We start from the raw sequence: 22,069 nt of genomic DNA, 5'->3' as shown, positions 1-22,069 counted from the left end.
TAATAGGAATCGTATCCCTAAAATTAAATGTCGAAACATTGAAGTTCTATAAATTAACTCTGTTAAATACATCGGTCTCCATCTAGACAATAAAATAAACTGGAGAAAATATATCCATATCAAAAAATCAAATAAATAAAAAATACAAGATCCCTGTACTGATTCACTTCAAAAAATTCCAAACTCAGTGCAACCAATAAACTGTTAATAAACAAAGTTATCTCAAAATCCATTTCGAAAAATCCATACGGCTTGAAAATTTAGGGCATGGCTACCAAATCCGATATAAAAAAAATGGAAAATCTACAGTCTATTGTTCTACGTACCATCCTAAATGCACGTTGGTTCGTTAGAAACGACGATATTAGGAAAACCCTAAAAATACCATCAGTTTAAGAAGAAATTATAAATCTCTCGAAGATACATCAAATTAGTATTAATAACCACATAAACTGTCTTACCAAAAATCGTCGAGCCTGCCCAGAAGATTAAATAGAAAACACACCAAAAACTTACTTGGAGTCAATTCTTAATACACCATACATGCTCATAAAAGCTGCAACACTAGTATACATTGCTTAGTGATTATCGATAACTGTATCGAAATCCGCAAGGTATTATTTTAACCATTACAAAATAATTGTATATAGCAATTAGAAATAAAAAAGAAAGAAAATTAAAAAAACATTTAGGTATAATCCATTTATTGTTCACTTACTTAAGTAACAGAAATTTACTAGTTGTGGCAGAAGATCTATTATCCATGACGAATTTGAAATTGTAGACTTTGGAAGCGAAAGACCGGGTTGATCTATCTGAATTCAAAGCAAGTAAATGGTGGATTTGGAAATTCAAAAATGTACATAAAATCATAACATGCAATATAACAACATTCAAAACGCGATCTATATTTCAAGATATTAGTAACTTGCAAAATGTTACAAAATCTTTTGTTTCATACGTAAGGTCTAACATCCTAACTATATGAATATATTAAGAAGGGTTGCTATCTATAGAAGATGAAAAATAATAAGATAGACTTGCCTAAAAGTTTTACAAAACTATATGTGTAATGTAATGTTTGCATGATACTAATACTGATATAAGCATAAGTAGATATTTGTTTTACTAAAAATATTTTTTAATAGCAAAACAAAATTCACTGATGATTGATTTAAAAATACTGTCAATAAACTGCTTAGCAAAATTAAATATCCTTGCCAAAAATGCATTACTGTATTTATTTTACTTAAATATGCTTATAAATGTGAAAATAAACTATTGTTTGTATTGTGCTAGAGCTCGCTTAACATTAACTTATACATAAACATCAGAAGCCAGGCTTGCGAACAGATAGTTAAGCCAAACGTAAACATAAGAAGCCAAATTCGCAGAATGATTTTTTACCAGTTATGATCGTAATTGGATGTTAGTTCCTGTCAATATCCTATGACAGTTAGTCACAATTCTTATAATTGCTGTTACAAAGCAGTTTAGTTATTGAAATTTAAGAAACCCCTACAAAATGCGAAATACAAAAATGTTAAATGAAAGCGATGGTAACGAATCTAGTGGTAGTGACGTGTTTCAGCCAATCACAAAGCGTGTAAGGCGTATGATTATAGATGAGAATAGTGAAGAGGAAGGTACGACACGATCTCATGGTTGGACACAAATCCAACAATCATGGATTTGGCAGGAAATAAAAAACACACCAATAGTTTGGAAGTATTCTGAATATCATGGAATAAAAGCGTCTGTTTTAAATAATTGAGGCAAGAATTCAAAAATATTAGAATTATTTTTTATTACATTTGATAACAAGTTTTGGGAAATACTAGTTACGGAAACAAATCGCTTCGTACATCAGACAATTCACGACGAGCGTAAAAGACGACATATGGACGACACTTGGTATCCTATTACCTTACACGAAATAAAAGCGTATTATGCACTGTGTATTTTGATGGGTCAAGTGAAAAAATCAAATATTCAACTGTATTGGACTAGAAGAGCTGTAGAACGCCAATATTTCGGCAAACGATGCCTTTTAAGAGATTTCGGCAAATTTCGAGATTTTTACATTTCTCTAATAATGAAACTGCTGATAGTAATAATCGACTTCGCAAGATAAAACCTATGATCAACTTTTGGAATGAAAAATTTAAAGAAATTTACACATCCAATGAATATGTCAGTATAGACGAATCTCTAATGAAATATAAAGGGCTTTTAGCGTACAAACAATTCAATACGTCGAAAAGAGCTCGATTTAGATTAAAAGTTTACAAACTGTGCGAGGCAAGTACCGGTTTCTGTCACAGATTCAAAATATATACCGGCCAGAACAAAATTGATCGAAATGATAGTGCGTCGGAGAACATTATGATAGAGCTATCAAAATCTATAATAAACAAGAGATATACTTTGTTTTTGAACAACTGATACTCTTCACCCAATCTCTTTTTAAAATTACACCAGAAAAAGACAAACATTATCGGGACAGTACGCAAAAACAGGAAAAATATGCCGAACGCCATTCAAAAGCATATTTTGAAGAAAAGAGAATGTATATGGAGAAATTGCAATAATTTGATAGCTCTAAGATGGAAGGATAAGCACGACGTGTATATGATATCAACGAAATACGAAATCGTAGAAATGGTTGAGCAATCAAACAAAGAATTACAGAAAATAATAAAGCCTAAATATATCTTGGAATATAACAAGGGTATGACAGTTGATCATCAAGATCAGATGTTAACCTGTTTCTCAATTATGAGAAAAGTCATCAAAGGATACCGAAAACTTTTCTTTTACATGTTAGATATGGCTCTGTTCAACACTTATATTATGCATAAAACAATTCACAGTCGAAAAAGGGAGACTTATGTAGATTACCGTATAAATATAGCAGAGGCAATTTTACAAATTGTCAAATTACCGGACTACAAAATGCGTGGGAAATCTACATCAGTTGAAACACCTCTTCGACTCCAAGCTCAATATTAGGCTCATTTCTCAAAAAATATCGATCCGACGCCTCAGAATCCGACAAGAACGTGTAAAGTTTGTTATAAACATAAAATACGAAGTGAAACGAAGTGGGAATGGATGAAATGTAAAGTAGCTTTACATCTACCAGAATGTTTTAGGAAGTATCATACCATGGAGGGTTTTTAGAGTTGTACGTATTCTCTTATTAGATACTCATTTGAGGTGAAAATTTTTTATGATTAGATTTTTTGTTTATAGTATTCTATATTTATTTTTAGGCGTAGTATTATTACATTCCTTGGGACGAAATTCCTTTGAAGATGCTTCAATTTCCATTGAAGTATTGTTTATTCATGCAATATATTTTTGAAACTATTATCTATTACAATTTATAATAAATCCATAATACCTATAAAAGTAAAAGGATTAGAATTTACTTCTTCAACAGCATGTAACGCGTAAAACTGACTATATTACAGGTATTTACATTTCGGCTCGTATTGCGACTGTTCTCGAGCATCAGTCTTATCTGTTTACCGCGCGTTGATACCTACCGCTTGAATTGACGCCTACTGAGTTTCGTTGAGCTAAATGGCACTTTAGAGGTTAAGTGAGACGCGATCGTGTACCCATGGCTATTGATAAAGTTTATTTACGTCACTGTATTTTGCACGAATTCCAACAAGAAAGAAATGCTACAGAAGCGTGTAGAAATTTATTGAGTGTTTGATGAAGTTACAGTTCCTGATAGAACATGCAGAAGATGGTTCGAAAATTTTGAAATAGGTGATTTCGACCTTTCTGATAAGCCATGTTTTGGGTGATCATCTTTGATCGACGATAATACTGTCAAGATCATGTTGCAAAATCCTGTTTTGATAACATCGGAGATTGCAGAAAGGCTTGATTCAACTCAACAAACCATTTCGAATCATATTCGGAAACTAGGATTGGTATGGAAATATTCGAGATAGATGTCACATGAGTTAAGTAAGAAGAATTTGAAGGATCGAGTCATCATATGCACATCTCTGCTTGCACGGAACAAAATCGAACCCTTCTTGGACCGGATGATAACTGGGGATGAAAAGTAGATTACCTATGAAAACATCGTAAGGAAAAGAGTATATTGTGAACTCGGAAAACCTGCCCCCTCCACCACTAAACCGAAGTTAAGCCTGAGTAAGAGAATGTTGTGTATATGGTGGGACATTCGAGGACCAATACATTTTGAGCTGTTGAAACCGAACGAAAAGCTAAATTCAGAGAGGTACTGTCACCAATTGGATAACTTAAAAACAGCACTCCAAGAAAAGAGGCTGTCGATGTTCAATAGGAAGGACATCATACTGTTTCATGATAATGCCAGACCATATACTGCTTTGGGGACTTGTCAGAAACTCGCAGAGCTTCAGGGAAATTCTATCGCATCCACTATACTCCCCGGACTAGTACCCTCCGATTATCATTTGTTTCTATCCTTACTTGCTTTGCAAAAAATTCAAAAACGAAGAAGAAATCAGCACTGGTTCAATTTTTCGTCTTTAGGGATAAGGCATTTTTAAAAAATGGGATATACAAATTGCCATCATGCTGGAAAGAAATTATAAATAATAATGGCAATTATATTATTTCTTCTGCTTATCTTAGTTCTTCTGCTGTTTGACTTGTTTATGAAGAATATAGAAATTAATTAAACAGATTTCTAATCCCTAAAAAATTAGCTTGCGCTACCACTTCAGTAACTTCCGCATAAAGCAGTATATCAAGGCATAGTGATTGGCACGGTCAACGCCGCCCATGAATTTTGTATAATTTATGATCGCCTTAGGTTTTCTAACAACAGTCTGAACACCATGACGAAGAGTTCTTTGTACTATATTTATCTCTGCATTATGCCAATTTGTCAATATTTGACAATCCTCTTATACTTCCACGTCAAAACTAAATTATTATTTCTACAATAAGCTATCATTAGTTTTTTTTTTTTTTTGAAATTTTGGTTTTTTTATCGCTAGCAACTCTTTTCTATTTGTCAATATTGTTCCAGTCAAATGACATTTTAATTTACATAATTCATTAGATAAAATATAAATGATATAATAAAGGTCTGTAAATATATAATGTCCTTGCGTACCTGGAATTTTATTCAATAGCATTGCGTACAAATGCAATGGAATTCTAATTAATAATAGAAGGTCTGATCTTATCAATATTTGTATTGTAAGACTATCATGATAAGGCATAACTCCACAAATATAACCCGTATGGGAATCTTTTAATGTATAGATTCGAATGCTCCATTTAGTTTATTTCTTCGGGTTATGCGTGATAAACAAAATTCACTCTTTGAATTTAATATAGCTTCGTCGGCACAAATTTGTTCGCTCGGTACAAAATGATTCAAAAATCTTGAATTTATATAATCAAGGTAGCCACTTATTAACTACAAACGTATTGTAAGTTTAGTATCTTGTGTTAAAACTATTTTTACATGTAACATCCAAAAAAGGTAGGTAAATCTATCTCTTGTAAAAGTATTGGGATAAAATGGAATATGGTTTGATGTGTCAGTTGACCAATATTAATGTTGGAAAAGAATGTTTGAGAATTAGTTGAGCAGCTTAAGAGAAAGATCATTGGCAGTCGCATAGTTAACAAACAAGTACGGATCAGACAATGCAGTTAGCAAGAAGAAATCCAGACTAGTAGCACGAGATTTTAGCCAGAGATCAAACATGGATTTTACAAAGACGTTCGCACCTATAGCTCGTCTGAGTTTAATTCGTCTTGCAGCAGCATTGGCAGCTCATTATAAAATAAACATCTATCAGGTTGATATTACCATCGCTTACTTGAACGGTTGACTGGATAGGAAAGTATATATGGAAGTATCAGAGAACATGCAGAATGTACTCAAGAAGTTAATAGATACAGAAAAGGAGAATAATAAAGTTAAAAACATCGCAAGGAAGATGCTGAAGCAAATGGAAGGCGGGAACAAGATTTGCAAGCTAAAGAAAGCCATATATGTATTAAAGCAGGCGGTTAGACAGTGGCACATAAAGTTGGATAAAGAATTAAGGAAAATGAGCTTGAAGCCATCCAACTTCGACCCATGTGTATACCGCCGTGATCAAAGGAAGAGCTATTGTTAGCTATTGTTTGTGTTGATGATATTTTAATATTATCCATATTATCCATTTTAATGTAACAAAGATTCAACAAATTAAGAATGGTCTTACAAAGGCGTTCATTTCAATTAAAGATTTAGGAAACGTCAAATATTGCTTAGAGATAGAGTTTACTATCAAAAACCATGAAATCAAGTAGGCCAAAGGATACATATAAGAAAATAATTAGAGAAATCCATCATGACTGAGATTCCTATTAGAACCAAGTACAGTGTTAATTAAGGAACAACAAAAGGCTAAAGATAAACAATATCCACACCATGAATTGATAGGTGGTTTAATGTATTCAGAAACTGTGTCTAGATATGACATATGTTACACAGTAAGTTACTTAAGTCAATTCAATAACTGCTACAAGAAATCGCATTAGGAAGGAGCCTAAAGGATACTTAGGTATATTAAAGGCACCGATTATTATTGCATATCTTATCAATCGGGTAACAATTGTTTGAAAGGTTTTACAGACGCTGATTGGGGAAGATACATAAATGATCGCCACTGCTATACGGATTGTTTTTTTTCTAAGTGGAGATCCTATTTCATGGGAATCAAGGAAGCAATGGACAAATGGTTGCTTTATCAACTATGGGGACAGAATACATGATCATTACAGACGCTGTTAAGGAGGCCTTGTATTTAATCGATACTTTTTCAGAACTGGCATTAGATTTCAAAATCGACGTTTATGATAATACAAGCGCATTAAAATTGTTAAGGAATCCTGTATTCTATGTAAGAAACAAGCACATAGCAATACGCTATCACTACGTGATGAGAAATTCAAATTACAATATACACCAGCGATATGATTGCCGACGTCTTAACCAAGGTATTAAACGACCCGAAAAAAATCAAGTACATTAGCGGTTCAAGTTTAGTTAGTTAAGTTTTTTAAGCGCTTAATTTAAGGAGAAGTATTAGATATGTAAATTAAATCTGAGCGCGAAAATTTCGGTACACGTGATATCCGGCTGCGTTTGTCTCGTGCGAAGTGACGTGCTGATCTCGTTTCCTCGAAATCTCGGTCTCTCTGTTCACGGATCCCGAAAAAGACGCACGCGTTTAAGGAACATATTATTCGGTCTGATCATTATAGTTTTGTTACCGTGTTTAATATTCTCATTTGAGTTAGAACCTGTGTATATTGTATATGTCTATCATTTCTTATATAATAAACCAGTCATTATACGCAATTCTGTTGCCAAAAGATTTTTCTAAGACAAATAAAGGATTTATTATTACCAACAAATATATTTGTTGGTAATAATAATAAATATGAGCATCATGTTGTTGGCAAATTTACAACAGTATTGATTAAGGAATAATGTAAGCAACATTCCTTTTTATTCAGAAACATTCACAAGAGATATATTTAGCCAAATTTTTTGGATACTTCATTTTAAAATAGCTGTAAGAAGCTTGCTTAATATTCGCAAAATTGTTTTGAGTTGTTAATTCTCCCTAGCGAAAAGTCGTTAAGTGCAAAGGGTCAGCAGGTGCGTGCATGCGTGTATGTGTATGTGTAATATGACTATTTTTTTACTCATTATTATGTTTAATGATTAATTTAATATTTCCAATAATGAAATTTTTTTGTATGTATGTATGTAATTAAAAATTTAACGATGTACAATCAACCATTTAACATTCGTGGATTCATCAAGTGCAAAATATATAGTGCACAATTACTAACGCAATCGTTAGAAAAGGAGAACTTAATATTAAAATCAAACTATTTTTTACTCATAAATCACCTGGTACATGCGTAAAGAAAAACGCAGAAAGTACGAGGAGATAAACAGGAATCAATATATTAATTGCTGAAAATCTTAAATTAATAATGAATTAATTTAGTATAGACCACACTAGTCTATCTAATTTTTAGTATATGTGCGATAATTTTCAAAACTTTCTTTTTTAGCAATGATCACTTTATTTTTTTCTTTTAAAATCAATGATTCTGTTGCTAGCTCTATTTTTTTTAGCAAAATTGATTGAATATATATTTTTGCAAAAATAATTAAAAAACCTCGGATAACTCCTTTCACTAAAAGTAGCTGTTCTTATAAAAGAATAAAATCAATTCCTACAATCTAATCGTCACGTTTGTCTTCTTACTCATTTTTTTGTACATCCATATCAATATATCGAAGTATACTGCGATTAAATAGAATAAATACGAAACAATGAATGCAGTATAAACCACCTTACATGCTTTTTTTGACGATATCAGGCAAATGAATACCAGATGTCACTATTAATATTACAACCAAATACGAACAAAAGAAGTATTACTTAATTGCACTATTAATTAAATAATTTAAACTAATGAAACAAAAAGATACCAAATTAAAAAAAATAGATATATATATAATAAAAAAGCAATGAAAATATACAATTAAAAATGAACTACTCATGAATAAACTTATAAAAGGAATTATTAATAGTGATGTATCTCAATAATTTATCGAAAAGCCTTTCGACGATCTTGCGTTCTCGGCATGATGAGTAATATAAGGACTTAAATTCTTTCATTCACTACTTACGAAGTTTCATGGTGATTCCAAAAAACTCGTCCACATTGTATATCCAAAATAAGAGAGATTAAAGTTGTAGTGATTAAAAATCGACTTAATGTGAATGCAATTATGATCTGAAAAAGAATTTTTAAAAAATATTTATAAAACTTATTATAATAAAAACGATTGTATAATTATATTAACTATAAAATTACTTACCAATATTTTTGTATAGAAGTATTTTGTATAGAAGTTCTTGATCATCTTCCATGATGCACTGACTTTAATACGCGATAATCATTTATTAATAAAGAAACGGATAATGAATTAATTGTCGAATATCTATTGTTTATTTTATATACAAGTATAGTATATATGACTATAAAAAATATATATAAATAGAATTTTAAAACAACTTATGACTGTGACTGCTTTGTGTACATTTGCGTCTATTCAAGTACACTTTTCTAAAAATTAATTGAAATCGCAAAACGCACATAAACTTGAATTAACGGAGAAAACTCACGATTCTTTTTTTTTTTTATCGAAACAAAGATAAATTTATGTATGGCTGTACAAACGACTGCAATGATGATCTAAAATAAAACAAAAATAATATTATCAATATCATCATTATAATAAATATAAAAATAAAAAAATCTTTAAAAGTATATAACCGGAAAATTAAAAGTAATAAAAAATAAATACAAACATTTCCAAATAAAAAAATTTTAAAACCAACCAATTATTATCCATAGAATATTAATAATGTTTATAACATATACGTTAAGTATAAAATGTATATATTTATACGTATAGTCTATGTAATTATAACAAAATATAAATAAAAAAGTATAAATAAAATAAAACAAATATTCTTTTATAGAAAAAATAAATCAACAAACATTTTGAAAGCTTTGGACACTATTCAAATACACATACTTCTAAAAATTAATTGAAATTGGAAAATATAAGTACATTTAAATGAAAACATTAAGTTTGCCTCATGATTCTTCTTTTATTTTATTAAAACAAAGATAAATTCCATGACTGCACAAACGACAACATTGAATATCTAAAATAAAATAAAATAGAGTTAATTTTGGGAATAATTAAGAAAATGAAATTACTTACCTGTATAATAGACCAACCGAGTGTTGTCCATAGCAGAAATCATATTACTTTAAAACAGAGGTCATCTTTCACGATTTTGTCTATTTTGCGTAGAGGCATGAAAACAAATTTCCTGGAACATGCCAACTAAAATAGAACAGTAGAAAGTTGGTTTATACTTAACATATGTGTTTACATTTTATATCGGAATTTACTTGAGTTTTTAACAAACTAACGTAATTTATTTCAATAACATGCAAGGAACAGTAAAAAGAACACAAGTACTGTGTGTTAATCTTCGTCGATTCGTAAAATTGTATAACTTATAAAATAAAACAACTTTATTAATATAAAACAAGATTTCTCACCAAAATTACTTTAAACATTAATACATTGCGGACCGGTAGCTTTATTGCTAGCTTTACCCAATTGCCAGCTATATTTTTGGTGAATAAATATAAAAAACTTTTACATAAGCGTAGCTTTAAAATTAAATACCCATTCCATTTTTAAGTTATTTATTACATATTCTTACAAGCTAATATATTATTGAAGTATGATACTTTGTAAAACACTGTGTAATATGAAGTGGAATTAAACAAATCTGGTAAATGTAATTCTCGTAGCGTTACTTTTACATACTTTTTTTTTACTTTTTACTTTTTTTTTCATCCTCCTCACTTCTTTCACTTTCAGTATTATTGTCATAATGATTATTATCTTCATTTTCACTTGAAATATATAAAAAATTGTCAGGAAACATATCCAGAATTTTATCATGTTCTTCATCGTTTTCCATGATTATTACACGCTATAAAAAACCCATTGATATATAAATCAAGTTATTTTTATGACTAAGAATAAGAGACTAATCAGTTTTAATTTCATATGGAAATATTTTTTCTGTTATACTATGTCTCTCTAAATACCAAAAACACAAATATGTGAATTCTTGTGATCCGTCCGCAATGTATTAATATAATAAGGTTACTTAATAATTTGTTCAATAGTACTAGCTTTTACAGAATATTCACTCTTTTGTCTTTCAAACCCTATTGTTTTCTTCTGTCTAATTTATACAAATAACACCAATATCTCGCGCAATCGCTACTTATTTACACATCTGTACAACGCCCTTGGCTATAATAATACCGGACGAAAAACAAAATCGTTCTAAACAAAGAGCATTTTGATTTTAAGAATTCTACATATATAGATAAAGTAGCATACGTATTTACATGTGTGATATACATCATAAATATACGTATGTATATTATGTGTTTATATAATGAATGTTTGGTTATGTCATATGATGAATATATGTACTTAATACATATTATTGTATGAAAGTCGAATTTAACATAATATATCGTCATGATTAATAAACAATAAATTACATATTACATTGAACACTCTTAAAACCCGCAAAAAGCATAAACATTGTGAAAATAAGGGTAAAAAATTTAAGAAAAGTTATGATGCAAGTCTCGCGGCATGTTTAGAACAATTTTTCATACTTGACTTGCCTATATTATACCGTACAAATCACATATTTGTTTATTTGATTAGTACATTAGACAAATTTATAACTCAGAAATAATACGTAATTACCTATAAGAACAATAAAGCTTTATGGCAATCTGTCGATAGACGCAAATCCAAAATGACTTTAACTAGAACGAAAACGAAAGAAACAGAAACTTTGTAATAGCATTATTAAATGCTTGAAAAATTCCTGTAATAAATATCTTATTTGAATCTCTTCGACTTTAAATATATTAAATATATTGAATATATTGAACATATCTCACCAAATAATTTGCATTGCCAAACTGATGACTCGTAAATGGAAGCTTTGCATCTTTCCTTTTTCCACTACTCTATATTGTAGAATATTCCCCACTACACCATTTTACTCCTACCAATAGTTTCACTCAGCCTGACCGGTGAACTCATAGATCACAATTCTATATATATACTGTTTTCATAGGAGTAAATAAAATAGTATCATACATAAAAGGCTACCTGAGATGTTAAATAATTAATTTTATTAAATAATAATTTTGAATAAATTTTGAATAAATAAAGAATTGTCTCCCTCTTTTTCTCTCTCTAAAAAAATTATTAACACAATTGTACTGTACTTTGTAAATATAATTTATATTTAAATATAAACTTATATTTAATGGAATTTCTTTAAACATAATAAAATAAATAAACATAATAATAAAAAAGAAAAAGTAACAATTTCAAAATCTTTAAAATCACCAAATTTAATTCACACTACTCATAGTATCTCGCAGTATATGTATTCTCAATAATGTGCATTATTCTCGCTATCTCGAATCTTGAACTACCCTCAAACTATTCTTTCAAAAATATAAACACTTTTGACATTAATTTGCCTTCTTTTCATCGTCTTTTTTTCATACGTGCCTTAATACTGTTTTTTCTTGGACGCGTAGTAGAACAAAGAATTAATAACCTTATAGAATGTTTCTATTTCTTTACTCGAACCTATTGTTCTGTGATCCTAACTTATTATTAACAATAATCGTTTTCATCGAATAGTGTATCTATAATATGTAGTATATATAATGCACCATTGTGTATATTTGTGTATGTATGTATATATAAATGATACTTCTGAATAGTATCTTTATGTCCTAGGTCTCTTGTGTGATTTCATAGATAACTAATTGAGAAAAATTGTTTATTTATCTAACGATAAGAAAGAAAATTTTTTTCACCATGTATTTGACACAGACATTTGGAAGATGCAAAGATATTGTTATTATTAAATATAGAAATAGTGAACCAATTCGTATAATTTATGTTTTAAAAAATCAGTATTACGCAAAATTAAAATTGTTTTTCATTTGAACGTGGCATTTATAATTCAAGTTTAGAATTATGGAAATCTATCTCTAATCAGAAATCACAGGATTGTAGATGAAAGTTATTTTATCATTTATAATATATAATTATTTATTTTATACATTATTAAAATTAAAATAAAATTTTTAGTACAAATTTTATTAGTAGTACATCATCTATATCTATTGCTATTGCTTGTGTGAACAAGCTCCATGTATTCGTCAGAGATCAACCAAAGTGAGTGATAAATTATTATAATCAAATAAGAATATGCAACTAGCCAACATATAAAAACGGTTTTATAGAAAATTCATCATTGAATTAAAAACAAAAAAAAAATTTATATGAAAAAAAGAGAAATCTGGATAGAATGATGAAAGATGGAAAAAACATCTAGAATATTTTTGAAAAAGCTCTTGAAGAAATTGTTTTTTTCCCTTACCTATTCAACTTTTCTGACCTTGCTATAAAGGTCAAAATACAGGTCTTCAAATCTGATATCTTTCAACAATCTTTTATAGAAAGTTAAAAATTGTTGAGAAAGCAGCAATGTCAGTTACAAAATAACAAATATATCATTTATTTTCAAATGAAATTCAGGATAAAACAAGAGAAATAATGAGTCTACTTATCTTTTGTACAATGCAACATATTAATGCTTGTATCTACTTTGATACATCAACTTTTTCATTCGTACTGTGTATTTCTTATTGAATTTAAAAAAATAAAATCAAAACAATCTTATTTAGGATCTTATAAAAATAAAACTATCATCTAAATTTTGAAAATAATGAAATTATTTTTTAATTCCATTAATAGAAAACTAACTGTTCCAATTTTAAAAAGTTAATATTGCATTAAGTAATTTTGTTGTAACTATTACTTCAGAACATAAAATTATTTAAAAAAAAATTCACTAAGTTATACCAAATTTTTTTAGCTTTATAGATTGTTTCTCTAAAATATTACTTAATTTTATATACATTTTTACATTACCTTATTGATATTGTTGATAATATATTACAATAATATACAGAATATTCTTTCCTTTAAAAATATTTATTATGATTGTTAATCCTCATTTCATTTTTGTTTTTTATCCTCAAAAATGTTAAATATTATCATTTCAAAGACTTTGAGAATTATATAAGTGACTCAACAGAACTTTCCATCGTGGATCTCTCTCTTATTGTTAAAAACTATCCTAAATCTTTGTCTATTTAAAATATCAGTTAACCACATTCTTAGTCCTTATATGTTTTCAAGTATGTCTATCTCTGTTATATTTTGTAACATATTACCAAATAAGCATAATTAAAAAAGAAATGAATAACAATTCTGTTATCATATATTGTATATTTCAATTCCATGATGTAAATTACACTAACTTATGGCATTACTGTGTTCCATAAATAAATGTCAGTAATAGCATCTCAGTAATAATATTCATAATACTTTAGTGATATTGGTAATACTAGTAAATAAAATGGAAGTATATAAGAAAATTATTTTATACAAATATTTCCAAATATTCCCTATATATATCATTCTATGATTACATTTCCATTCTTAAAATCTATCATTTGTTATTCCAAGATTCTAAAACGTAAAATGCAAAAATCATTTTCTATTTTAATAATAGATTTATATAAAAATACATACCTGTTAATAAATTTATAATAATATCATACGATGCATTTCAGTTAAAATAGAAAAGATCAGTGATAGAATTATTGCATATTAGAAAATGTAGAAGATATAGAATTATAGTTAACATTAATGCCTTTTCTCCTATTGCTTATAATCATAATATTATCAGTATTCTTTAAATCGATGGCATACATAGTTGAAATAATCAACAGAAAAACTTTATGTAAAATACTGTATCAAAATTAATGATAAAAATAAAATTTTGCAATATATGTTGTGCATGCATTGTAGATCACTTATTTTAATATTTGTATTGTACCAATAGTGGACATAACAAATCTGTAAGCATAAATATTTCTCAAGTTGTAATAAAATGCATTTATAAAAAATTAATTATTATTATTATTAATAATTAATTTATATCTTACGTTCATCATATATATCAATAATTTTATTATACTCTGAGAGATATAAATACATAATGTTATGTTTTCAATGTTGATAATGCAATCATTGAATGTAGTTTAAAAATTTTTATTTTTTTCATTAACATTTTTAGTTAGTTCTCAGTATCTCAGTTAACATTTTTTGAGTTAGTTTTTCATTTCGAATAAATTCCAGGAGACTTCGAAATACTGTGTATATATATAATGAGATAAACTTTTCGTTGCATATTGCTATACGAATGGTTTCTTTTCTGTCTATCTTTTCATTCTTTTATTTTTTCCCTCTTTCTTTCTTTCTTTCTTTACTCATTTTCTTCTTTATTCTTACACATTTATTTTTTTATTTTGTAATTACAAAATGAACTACAATTTAATTGCAAATCACGAAATAAAAACATCACTTTTCTTAGCTTCTTGATCAATAGTTACGGATGTTTGGCATGAGAAGGTTATTCTTTTCTTGCTTTTACGTAAACTTTATTACAATTACAGAACACGATAACAATAACAATTACAATAGAAAAGATCTTGATAACTAATATTCCTTCTTTGTATGACGCATGACTGCCGTCGAAACGACACTCCATGTTGTAGATTTTTCGTGGACAACCTACTATGGAAAAAAAAACTTTGCACAGCAATAATTGTGATATTGCTAGAATGTAAGAGATCGTGAATGACTTTGAAAGCTGTCTTGCGTAATGGTTCTGATAAGTATGGTCTGATGAATCCTGTCAAAATGTCACAATAGATGCTGATTTCTGGTTCTAGCGTGAGTTTTTGTTATTTCAATGATAATGAGTCTCTGATTAGATTAATTAGTTCAGTGTCGTTAAGTTGTGCTTTTTGGATTTCAAAACGTGTGAGAATGGTTGCCATGTTGATGGTATTAATGCGAGATAGTGCATTTGCGATTGTGTTATCATTACCCTTCACATAGACTATGTCGATGGAAAATTGTGAAATGTAGTCGAGCAGTTGTAGTTGACGTTCCGATGGTTTGTCCAGTTTTTATTTGAAGGCAAAAGTGAGTGGTTTATGGTTTGTTTTGATAACAAATAGTCGGCAATCTGGCAAGAGATCGAAAAATTTGACTGATGCAAAAATAACAAAGAGATTGTATGTGTTATATTTTTGTTCTATCTGGCTGTTTTTTGGCGAAAAACCCTATGGGTTTCCAACTTATATATCAGTCATATCACCTTCCAGCTGTTCTAGTTTAGCTCCAATAATAATTACGGATGCATTGATTGTGAGAGTTATTGCTTCGTTTGAAGATGGAAAAGCGAGCAATGTGATTGATGAGAGTGTGTTTTTGCATGTTTCAAATGCCCCGTTGGCTTTAGGAGTCCAAGCAATCTTTGTTTTATTATTTTTTATAGACACTATGAGGTAACTGTTGAGGAGAAGCATAATCTGAGCTCCCTAAGGTATACAGCGATCGTAGGAGTTGATCATACCAAGAAATCTGTGGAGCGCAGCGATAGTTTCAGGTTTTTGATATGCTTTAATGGCATTAACTCATTCGCACGTTGGAGTGTAACCATGTTCATAGATGGTGTATCCCAGGAAATTGATCTCTTTTTGGTTGAACAGGCATTTTTTTAGATTGATAATGAGATTGTTGTCTTTTAAGTATTTGAGAATGATGCGTACGTATTCCAAATGTAGGTCTTCATCGTTCGAAAATACCAAAAAGTCATCCACGTAGACAAACACGAAGTCCAGGTCCCTGTAGAGTGCGTCCATGAATCGTTGGTATGGTTCAATCAATATCCTGAGGAATCAGTGATTCAGGATAGCGTGCAAAGTTTGCTGTGAACTGGTTATTTTGTAGATCATAGGGCTAGTAAAAACGGTCCGCAAACTCGGTTATATCATCAAGCGGAAATTGCGGTAATCAGATGCAGTTTGATATATGCCGGTATTTGTCAAGCCAAAGTTGGTTCAATTTAGTATCATCAACTAGTTTATGGTACAACCATTAGCTAATTCACAGGAGCAGAGAAGGTGTTCTATTTGCAAGCGTTGTTTCACGTAAAAGTTTTTTTACTTGGTTTTGTCTGGAACCAGAGAATCGTGAAATTATCGCGTTTTTGAGAGTTTTGTACTTATCTGTAGCGGGCTTTGAAATCTCCTCGATCGTGTCGTGGTCCATAATGGTCAAGGGACCTACTGTCAGGTATTTTATTTTATCATTAACAATTCTATAAGTAGTGAATTCAAATTCAGCCAAAATGAATTAGAGATCCAATCGAACCAGATCCAGAAAACCAGAGATCCAGTTTTGATGAATGCAATTTAGGTTGATTTATCGAATAATAATTGTCACGCTGTATGTTGTTAAGAGCTAATAGTTGATTATAATTGGATAAATTCTGCATATCAGAAGTATTTTCTGCTGTTGTTCTTGTCATTGACGCTGATGGGATGGGTGATACTATCGAAGTGTTTGATGATGTCTTTTGTCCGTTGTTGTTTTGATTCGTTTGTTCAGAATGAGTTCATTTGCCGCCTGTATTCTCTGTACCACTGATATCATCAGTGTGTTTAATTTGCTGTTGTTGTTGATTCATGGAGATCGGATTCAAATTTCCGCCGAATTCTAATAGGTCTGTATACACTGTTAGTTTTTGACATCGTGTTCGATATTTGTATTTTTTTTTAGGTGTTTTGTACATGAGGCTGATTGTAATTTTCGAATTTATTATTTATTAATTTTTTTTGCAACTCGTGTTTTATGATGAGGCAGAATGGCTTACGCCATTACGTTTTCCTTTTACTAGGAACTTTTGATGCACAAAGATCACGTTGGTGTCACCAATTGTGGATTTTTCGTAGACAACTTACTATCTAGAAAGAAATTGCACATTAAGCTATATTTGTGATATATTTATTTAATTTTGTCAAGTACACAGTAGTTTAATCAAACTATCACTTCCAACAGCTATGGCTGTGGTCTCAAGAAAAATCAAAGAATGAGTGATTTCATTTTTGTTTCCAGTGTCTTTTGTCGTCTCCTTTGTTTTCGACGTCTTTTGTTGTCTCTCACTTTGTTTGGTCGGTTTCCCACGTGTGTGTTTGATGGCGCCGAGGCGTGTTAGTTATATGTTTTGTTAGAGGAGGTGTAACAGTTGCAACGAGATCACCACACCTTTGTGGCTGCACTATAGCCTCGGTCATATCTCTACAGGCTATACAATGTAATCAAAGTCCGTTTGTAACATGGCCAACCGTTCCATTGCCAACTTACTTAGTCAATATCTACACAATTCATTGGGCGAGCTATTCATAATAATTATAAAACTAATTAATGTAATAATTCATCATATAATATATGCGGATAACTCCGCAATAAAAATTTGTATGTAGTTAATTCACTTCATTTTATTTGAATAGTAGTTTAATGATATTCATAAAAACCACACCTTCGTCTTTAAGATGAGATCTTGTTCGTCAAAATCGGCCAAGAATTACGCCTGTTCTCATTGATGACATGAATTATTAAAAAACCGGAGATGGTGAACAGTCTTAATGTCTTTTTCATCATGATAATCGATCGTGTTTATTGAAGGTGGCGAATAGTAATTTTTTAAATACATTCTCGTTGCATTTATAATTCGTTCTTTCGTTTTTATTATGATCAATAATATATTTTCAACTCTTACAGATTATCTCCATCGGTAAAATTTCACATCAAGCATATTTTTCCTTTAAATATCATTACTATTCAGTAAGTTGATACCTTCTCTTTCTCTCACTCTCTTCCTCTCTCTTTATCTATCTATCTTTATCCCTATTTGTATCTATCTCTGTCTATTTCATCCGCGCGCGTGGATATCATTATTCAAGAGATTTAAATGATAACCTTTGTAAATTAATCGTGATATAAAAGAACATAATTACTTTCAAAAGTTATCATATTACATGCCTTGCGTGCTTGTTTGGTTTCTTTCAACGATCGATTCGATTAATATTAACGAGAAATATATTCGTTAGAAAGAAAACCATAAGTTATTTCAAATCCTTTGAAAATATGGATTTCATTGACCATCGGGTATATTAAATCTTATCGTTTTTTCGTCTTCCTTGTCAAATAATATGTATCTCATGAACAGAAAGTTTATTACGAAACTTAATATACTACTCTTCGTATCCGAATGTTATTTTTAAATGACGTAAGTATTTGTACATATAAATATATATATGTTACACACATGCGAGCGCGCTTATCCTAACTGAATGTTCGTTTTTCAACATATACGACGTACGAAGCGAAAAAGTAAAGAGAAGATTTTTAAAAAATTATATCGTATAAACAATAAAGGATTTATAGTTTTTTTGTTCCTATTTAGAAACAAACAAATAGACAAACAGATAGATAGATAGATAAATAGATGGATAGATAGATAAATAGATGGATAGATAGATAAATAGATGGATAGATAGATGGATAGATGGATACATGGATAGATGGATAGATAGATACATGGCTAGATAAAAAGATAGATAGATGGATAGAGGGAGAGAGAGAGAGAGTGAGAGAGAGAGAGAGAGAGAAGAGAGAGAGAGAGAGAGAGAAAGAGAAAGCGAGAGGGACTAAACATTTATTTTCGTAAATGATTTAAATCTAATGTGAAAAAGAAAATTATACGAATAAATATTCCTGATATATTATTTGTCTACGAAAGATTGTGATAGTTATTAATACGAATAATATATCGATTATCACAAAATTTGTTTAAAAAACTGAATGTTATTGAACGATCAATAATTAATCGAAATGAAAAAACTTGTATACCTTGCTGATAATCAACTTAAACTTGTAAAACCGATCGTGGCATTCATGTTTATCTAAGGAATAATAAAAATATGATTCGTTCGTATTAATTTCACCTTAAATCTCTTCATCTATCAACGAAAGCTCAAAGCGAACACAAGTTCGAAGAACATCGTTTTCTCGGTATATATATTTTAGCGGTATGACATTAAATAGTTCTGATTACGGTTCCTTTGATGTTATTGCATAAGCAAACCGTGTATTTCTGTTTCACGTAACACGCTCAGATATACTGCGATTCAATGTGCGATTCGATGCGCATTACAAAAGCTACTGCAGAGGGAAATAACGGTAAAGTACGTAAAGTATCAATATCTATCTCTGTGTACATATCTGCATGTGTGCATGTTTGCAGGTTTAATGATCAAATTTTGTCAGTGTATTTTATGATTCTAAGTAAAAAAGAAGTGTACAAATATAAGTCTTTTAAGGTATTATTATGAAAAAGAATATATATATATGTATGTGTGTGTGTGTGTGTGTGTATATATATATCGTATATAGGGTTGGGAATATAACTTTGATCACCTTATATATCTCTGTTCTTTTTAAAAATACGCAGAACTTCGTTTAAAACAATCGTAGAGTAGGGTACAGAGGAGCCCGTGATATGACAGCGATAATTTTGTTATGGGAGAAAGAAGCGTCAAGGATATACGAAGATTAATAAATGAATCTTTTTTCTTTTTTTTCTAAATGCAATTATACTTTTCTTTCGTGATGCGAATTATAGCATCGGTCAATCGAACAGTTCTCTTTTAATTGCACTATTAGTAATATTTAAAGAATCAAACCACCCAAGAAGTTTCAAACAAGCAATTTTTGCGCAGTTTTATTAACTTTGAAGTTTTGCGAACAATTTAAGCCATATCCGGTATTAAAATTCGAAAAATTGACGGAGATATAAATATTTCTAGGTAGAACGTTCGGGCAGCTGTAAGCGGTGAGTCACGCGGTTCGACCCATGTATTTAGTACGCATACCTGTTTATTATATCCTTTTGCATGTATACGGAATTCTAAACTTTGTTACTGTTTTTTCTGTAATCAGTAATGTTGTGAAGTGTAAGGCAAGCACGGTGAAGTGAAGTTCATGGAATCAAGCATTCGTGGACTCGGTTTTACATTAATGATTTCTATGACATTAATGATTTCTCGTGTGACTTCTATGAACCAGTGTCAATTCTAGTCCTCTTATAAAAAATAAAGCTTATAACATAAACAGACGAATTATTTTAGCATTCCGATTGTTAGGAATTAGTTTAAGAGGAATAGAAAAATGTTGAGGAATCATGGTTACCGAAGGCGATATACCAATCGTTTTACGATATCATTATTAGCAACACATTAATATTGCTGCAGAGAGTGTGTATAAGATGTCAATGGAAAATGCTGTGAAGGAGGAACAAAAATTGACAGTTGAAATGGGAAAAGGTCCAGTTTTGAATGTTTTTAGAGACAGAAGTTGATGCAAACGGGGCTTTGCTTTATGGCATATTGACGATTATTGGATATTATTCGGGCAAAGCGATAGATTTAATAGTTAAATCTTTTGCAAAATAAGTAAAGCTTGTATATGATGGATATAAAAACATTCTGTTGATGATGAACTTGATGCATCTGCAAATCGGGCATCGTTGCTATGAATTGTACATGAAAATCGATAAGCAGCGTTGCGATACCTCGGAGATTCGAATACAATAAAAGACGAAAAATGCTCACTAAGCTCGCGAATTGAGAAAGGATTTCAAGATGTTCACTCTGCTGCTAAAGGAGTCTGCCTGGTCATATAGACCAGGAATCGCTGATTAAATATGAGCAAAAAACCCAAATAACCAGATACTTACTTTCTTTAGCGTTTTTCTTGAATCTATATTTTTCGATCTAACTGAAAAGAAATTTCAGAAACTACTGGACTGATTGGACATAATACTCTAAGATACATTATCTACAAAATAACGTAAGATTTTTGCGTTAATGTTAATTAGTTCTTTTTAATATTAATTTTTCTGTTGCCAAATTATTGTGCAAAAACAGCTTTACGTTCATTCACCGCCTATTTCTCAAGATAAAAAATATCTATATGTTATTTTATAACCACAACATTCACGAATAAGAAAATATATTTTTTCTTTTTTCATATAGATCATTACAAAGATCTGCTTTTGGTCAGCGACGTGCGTTCGTATTTTTTAATATTTTTCAATAACTTTTGTAAAAGACATTATTTAAAATATAAAGTAGTATACAGCCAAAAATAAAAAATATTCGTTTGATACTTTTGAGTTTATAGATTTTTAAAAATAAGCCCAATTTTCAAGCGCTCTGTGTGATCTGATCCTCTAAATTAAATCCTTAAAATATATCTCTTGAATTAATAATTTTATATCTACTCACATATGTATGCGTAGTGGATTAATATCCCTTTTTATTT

At 30.0% G+C, this 22,069-nt stretch overlaps 1 long non-coding RNA gene across 1 annotated transcript; it reads right to left on the bottom strand.

Moving 5' to 3' along the window:
• Positions 1-691: 691 nt before the first annotated feature.
• On the bottom strand, positions 692-11,697 carry LOC124956226. The gene is made up of 6 exons (XR_007103171.1): positions 11,635-11,697; positions 9,845-9,970; positions 9,689-9,785; positions 8,930-9,306; positions 8,738-8,844; positions 692-815 (listed from the first exon to the last, which is right to left on the bottom strand). It is a non-coding gene; the product is annotated as an uncharacterized LOC124956226 (long non-coding RNA).
• Between the last annotated feature and the right edge of the window lie 10,372 nt (positions 11,698-22,069).

The sequence above is a fragment of the Vespa velutina genome, chromosome 21, assembly GCF_912470025.1.
Source record: "Vespa velutina chromosome 21, iVesVel2.1, whole genome shotgun sequence".
In the NCBI taxonomy this organism is placed as follows: domain Eukaryota; kingdom Metazoa; phylum Arthropoda; class Insecta; order Hymenoptera; family Vespidae; genus Vespa; species Vespa velutina.
The sequence above is the reverse complement of the archived record's forward strand: the minus strand, read 5'-3'. Positions and strand labels throughout refer to the sequence as shown.